Below are 5631 nucleotides of genomic sequence, written 5' to 3' on the forward strand. Positions count from 1 at the left end.
TATATGAGTCTAAATTCAGGAAAATTTATGAAACCAGTTTCGAGTTTTGAAACTCGAGATATGATTTTAAGGCGACAGTGACGCAGTTTTCCAGCCTGACTGGAAATGTCAAATTGGTGGGCAAAAACATGTGAACTTGGCTTGTTAACCCCTCGGGTCCGACACCGGCGATGGTCTCGGGTTTGGGGTGTTACAGCTTACAACAACAGCTTTCAATCAAGTATTAAGATGGCACCCTACGAGGCTTTATGCGGTGTAAATGGCGTACACCATTGTTTTGGTGAGCTTGGTGAAAGCAAGATTTTCGGTGGATTTGATTAGGGATGCTGAATGAAAGTGAAAGTAATCCGTGAAAGTCTCAAGATAGCCTTCGATCGTCGAAGTCGAATGCGCGGATATGAAGCGTAAGGATATCGAGTATCGTGGGTGATAAAGTGTTTCTCAAGGTATCGCCTTGGAAAAAGATACTCGAGTTCTACCGTAAGGGCAAGTTGAGCCCGAGGTTCATTGGGCCATATGAGATATCAGAGCGAGTCGGTCCAGTGGCATATCGTTTGATTTTGCCCCCTGAACTCAAAAAGGTTCACGATGTCTTCCACGTTTCGATGCTTCGACGCTATAGATCCGATCCATCGCACGTGATTAGTCCATCAGAAATTGAAATTCAAGCTAATATGAGTTATGAGGAAGAACCGATTCGTATCCTATCACGAGAAGTGAAAGAGTTGCGAAACAAGCGGGTTCCGCTAGTGAAAGTGTTATGGCTCAAGCACGGATAGAAGAAGCTACTTGGGAGACCAAGAACTCTATGAGAGAGCGATATCCGAACCTATTTACGGTAAGCTTTTCGGGACGAAAATCTCTTAAGTGGGGAGAGTTGTGACACCCTAATGTGACCCTAGTCGGAGAGTGGTTTCGGGACCACGAAACCGAGTCACAAGAATAATTAAGTGTTATATTCCGTGCTTATTGTATGTGGAATTGGTATGCGTAAATATTTCGTGTCTCGATTTTTATTAATTAGGTGCTAATTTATAAGAAAGGACCCATGTGCTAGGACTTGAAAATGTGATAGGTGTATTTTAAGTGGCCTAATAATGCATGAAGTGAAATAAATGGAGTTGCATGTCAATTATCCCATTCCCTAAGGTGGATGGCGGCCATGACAAATTATGGGCAAGGGAAACATGTTCCCAACATGTTTTACTAATGGATGATGTTAGAAATGATAAAATAAGAGTATGAAAAAAAAAAAAGTTTTCATTCTTCTCCATAGGCTTGGCGAATGTCCTAAGGAAAGAAAAGAAAAATTTGTTCATCCTTTCTCATCTTCTTGGCGAAAATACTAAGGGAAAAGGGGAGGATTTTTGCTTCATGCTTGGGTTGGAAGAGACCTAGAAGGAGATTTGGCTAAGTTTACATCAAGATTAAGGTATGTATGAGGTTGTGTTGGGAGTTTCATGCATGGTTTGGTTGCTAATTTGATGTGCATGTTAGCCATGGCTCAAATCCTTGTTATGCCATGGAAATGGTATTTGGCCAAAGTTGTTATGGTGATAAAGCCATTGCATGCTAAGTGTGAAGCTTGATGATGATGCATGCAATGATGGATTGTCTACTCTTGAGTAAGATTTTGAGTTTTCTTTTGTGTTTAACCATGATTGAAGTTGAATGGAGCATGATTTTCATATTCGCCATGATGCATTCATGAACATGGTTCATGCTTCTTGCATGTTAGTTAAAATTTGTATTTTGGATGGCTATGGACATCTTGAAATTCGCCATGCTCATATTGTATATATATGTTTGCACATGATGTTTTGGCTATGAAATAAGTGATGAATATATTGGTTTAAAGAAGAAGATGTGGAAGAATGCTTGTGAAATTGCAAGCACAATTGCCTAGCACACATATAAGTGCTTGATGCTATATTATAAGTTTTGGGCCACAATGTGCAAAGCATTAACTAGTAAAATGCATGCTGTTTTTGTGAGGTATTAAGTGCAAAATTGACCTCAACATGTACATGAATATTCGCCTTGGGTAGCCTATTGAAGGCCTTAGCTTTTCCTTGATGCTCAAATAAATTGTATTGAATTGCTTGATGTAGTATAAAATGTGCATGACCATTGTGTATTCAAGCTAAAGAGTGGCCATATGACCATTTAAAACTCCTTGTCATATTCGCCATAAGCAAGCACAATGAGGTTTTAATAAATTGAATTTGTTTGAATTAGCTCAAGAGCTAAGAGGGCCACAATTGGACAAGGGAAGGAAAAGGTGATCGAATAGCCGAAAAAGCCGTTCGACAACATCCGAGGTAAGTCCTCAAGAAGTGACCTTACTTGAATTAGGTGAGATGAAGTATGGATGTGTATGATTATTGATTTATGTGTGTATGAGAAATTGAATGATACCCGGGCTAAGTCCCGGCGAATATGCTTGTGAATATATGTGCGTTTGAGCCTTAGTAACGAAAAATGAAATATGTATGTCCAATGATTATTGATGTATGTGTACATGAGAAATTGAATAATATCCGGGCTAAGCCCAAGACAATTATGCTGGAAATTATATCCGGGTTAAGACCGAAGGCAATTGTGCTAGTGGCTATATCCGGCTAAGACCAAGGCATTCGTATGAAGTTATTCTATCCGGGCTAAGACCGAAGGCATTTGTGCACGTGATTATATCCGGTTATATTCGAAGAATCTTGGGCTGGAGGTGAGTGTTGGTTGCTGTAATGAATTCAATTAGTACACTCGAAAAGCCCAAAGGATAAGGTACGTTATATGTGCATTGGAAAGTCGACATGTTTGAGCAACATTCGCTCAATCGACTAATGAATTTCAGTTATTGAATTGATTGATACTTTGTGAAATTATATAATGATGAAGTGTGAAGTAAGAATGTGTATTAATGAAATGATGCATTTGGCTATGTGAATGTATTGCTGTAATTAGAGTTGATTATATTCCTTGAGACTTACTAAGCATAAAATGCTTACCCCGTTGCTTTGGCTCTCGGTTTTCTAGATTTCGCTCAAGCAATCGGATTTGGGATCGTTGAAGTCGAAGTCATCCACACTATCAAGCCTCCATTTTGGTATAAATTTTGGTTGAACTTGAAATGGCATGTATAGGACTACCCTTGTTGGTTAAATATGTTGTGATGTATATATGTACGGCCATGCGAAAATGGCTCAAAAAGGAAGCATGAACTTAGACTAATTGTGGTTTGTATGTATATATTTGGTGTCATGATGTGGCTATGGCTTGGAAATGGGAATGTTGGTCATATGATCAGCCATTGGCATGGTTAAAATGATCATATATGAACCTATGTATGGCAAGACTAGTTGGTTCATGGAGACTACCAAATAGGTAAGACCTACCTTAAAACAGATGCTGCCAGCTGCAGTGACGTGAATGTGAAAAATCACCAAAATTCATAGGAATGGAATTAAATAGTGAATAAGCTATGTAAATGAACCTTGATGAGTCTATTTTCATATGGAAGAAACGAAATGGTCATAGGAGTTACATGTTAAGAGATATTAAAGCTATTGTGAGACAGGGCCAGAACGGTTTCTGGGTTCCCTGTCGCAACTTTAAAAATTTACTATAAATTATCCAAAAATAATTAGGAGACATACCTTATATTTAAAGATTTCATTTTGAGTCTAGTTTCATTAGAAACAAACGAAACCAGCATTAAAGCCCTGTACAGAGAGATATTCAAGTTATACCGCGCAAAGGTCAGAGCAGTCGATCCCTGTAACATGGGTGACTTTAACTAATAAACTGTACCAATTGGCCCAACCAAAAATTCTAGAAATAAATCCATGGATGGATATATTAGTCTAAATTCAGGGAAAATTTACGAAACCAGTTTCCGAGTTTTGAAACTCGAGATATGATTTTTAAGGCGACAGTGACGCAGTTTTCCAGCCTGACTGAAAATGTCAAATGGATGGGCAAAACAAGTGAACTTGGCTTGTTAACCCCTCGTGTCCGACACCGGCGATGGTCTCGGGTTCGGGGTGTTACAGGTTTTCGTAACTAAAATAAATTTTGACATCATCTCTTCAAGGTTCGGCTTTTGCTATTGCTGGTAAAGTTGTTGTTGGAAGCCTGGAGGGTGTTGTGGTCTCTGATTTCCTTGGTCTCCCCATGAGAAATTTGGGTGGTTCCTCCAACCTGCATTGTAAGTGTTATTATAAGGATTATTTTGAGGTCAAGTATTATTACCCATATAATTTAATTGCTCGTTTTCCATGATGTGGCTATAAGGTGGGTATTCTAAATTACTCGTCCCTTCTCCACTTGCATTGCATTGCATTACTGGGTGAACTTGTGAAGAACCAAGAAAACTGTCAATTTTTCTATCCAAAAGTTCTACCTGATTAGAGAGCATGGTGACCAAATCGACATCAAAAATGTCGACTGCTTTCGTTGGCTTTGTCCTTATGACTTGGTACTGATAATTATTCAGTGACATCTCTTCTATAAATTCATAAGCATCCTCAGGTGTCTTATTATTGATAGTTCCGCCAGCAGCTGCATCAATCATCTGTCTAGTCGAAGGATTTAGGCCATTGTGAAACGTTTGAACCTGTAGCCAAAGTGGTAACCCATGGTGAGGGCATCTTCTCAAAAGGTCTTTGTATCTCTCCCATGCATCATAGAGTGTTTCTAAATCCATCTGCACAAATGAAGAGATATCATTATGCAATTTAGCCATTTTAGCCGGCGAAAAATATTTTAATAAAAATTTTTCGGTCATTTGTTCCCAAGTAGTGATTGTCCCTCGTGGTAACGAGTTAAACCACTGTTTAGCTTTGTTCCTCAATGAAAAAGGGAATAACCGAAGGCGAATGTCATCATCAGAAATGCCATTAATTTTAAAAGTGTCACAAGGTTCTAGAAAATTTGCCAAGTGAGTGTTGGGATCCTCGTCCTACAAACCATCAAACTGAACAAATTGTTGTATCATTTAAATTGTGTTAGGTTTCAGTTTAAAATTATTTGCAGCAACAGCAGGCCTAACTATGCTTGATTCAATTCCTATTAAAGAAGGTTTAGCATAATCATACATAGTACGCGGAGCAGGATTCTGATTAGCAGTAATCGCAGGAGGTAGCAGATTCTCCTATTTTTCAGCCATCTCCTCAGTTGTGGTGTGAATATCGTCCTCTTGCTCTTTCTCTGTGTATCTTAAGCTTCACCTTATTTCTCTTCGATTTCTGCAAACTGTGCAATCGATCTCACTGTCGAAAAGTAATGGTCCTGACGAGTTTTTTCTGGTCATAAACTAGAAAAAACCTGTCAGAAGAAAAATAAAAGAAAAGTTAGAAAAGTGAAATTAAACTAAAAAAATAAATTGCAATAAAAGTAAAAATGACTAAAGTAATAAAAATCGAGTGTTCCTAATATCTTAGTTCCCCGGCATCGACACCAAAAACTTGATACATGATATTCGTGACAGGTTTTAAAAATTTATAATTAATTGTTCTTGAAACTAACTATTATCACGATGAAGGAAAGTGTGCCTATCGAACAATAGTGTAGCTTTAGCAATACCGGATTGTTGAACCCAAAGGAACCAAGAGTACTAGTAATTACTTTCTT

At 38.3% G+C, this 5631-nt stretch overlaps 1 non-coding gene across 1 annotated transcript; it reads left to right on the forward strand.

Annotated features, from left to right (window-relative positions):
* The first annotated feature begins 4631 nt into the window (after nt 1-4631).
* On the forward strand, nt 4632-4737 carry LOC128294792 (small nucleolar RNA R71). The gene has a single exon (XR_008285099.1). It is a non-coding gene; the product is annotated as a small nucleolar RNA R71 (small nucleolar RNA).
* The last annotated feature ends 894 nt before the right edge of the window (nt 4738-5631 follow it).

Source organism: Gossypium arboreum, chromosome 6 (genome assembly GCF_025698485.1).
Source record: "Gossypium arboreum isolate Shixiya-1 chromosome 6, ASM2569848v2, whole genome shotgun sequence".
Lineage (NCBI taxonomy): Eukaryota > Viridiplantae > Streptophyta > Magnoliopsida > Malvales > Malvaceae > Gossypium > Gossypium arboreum.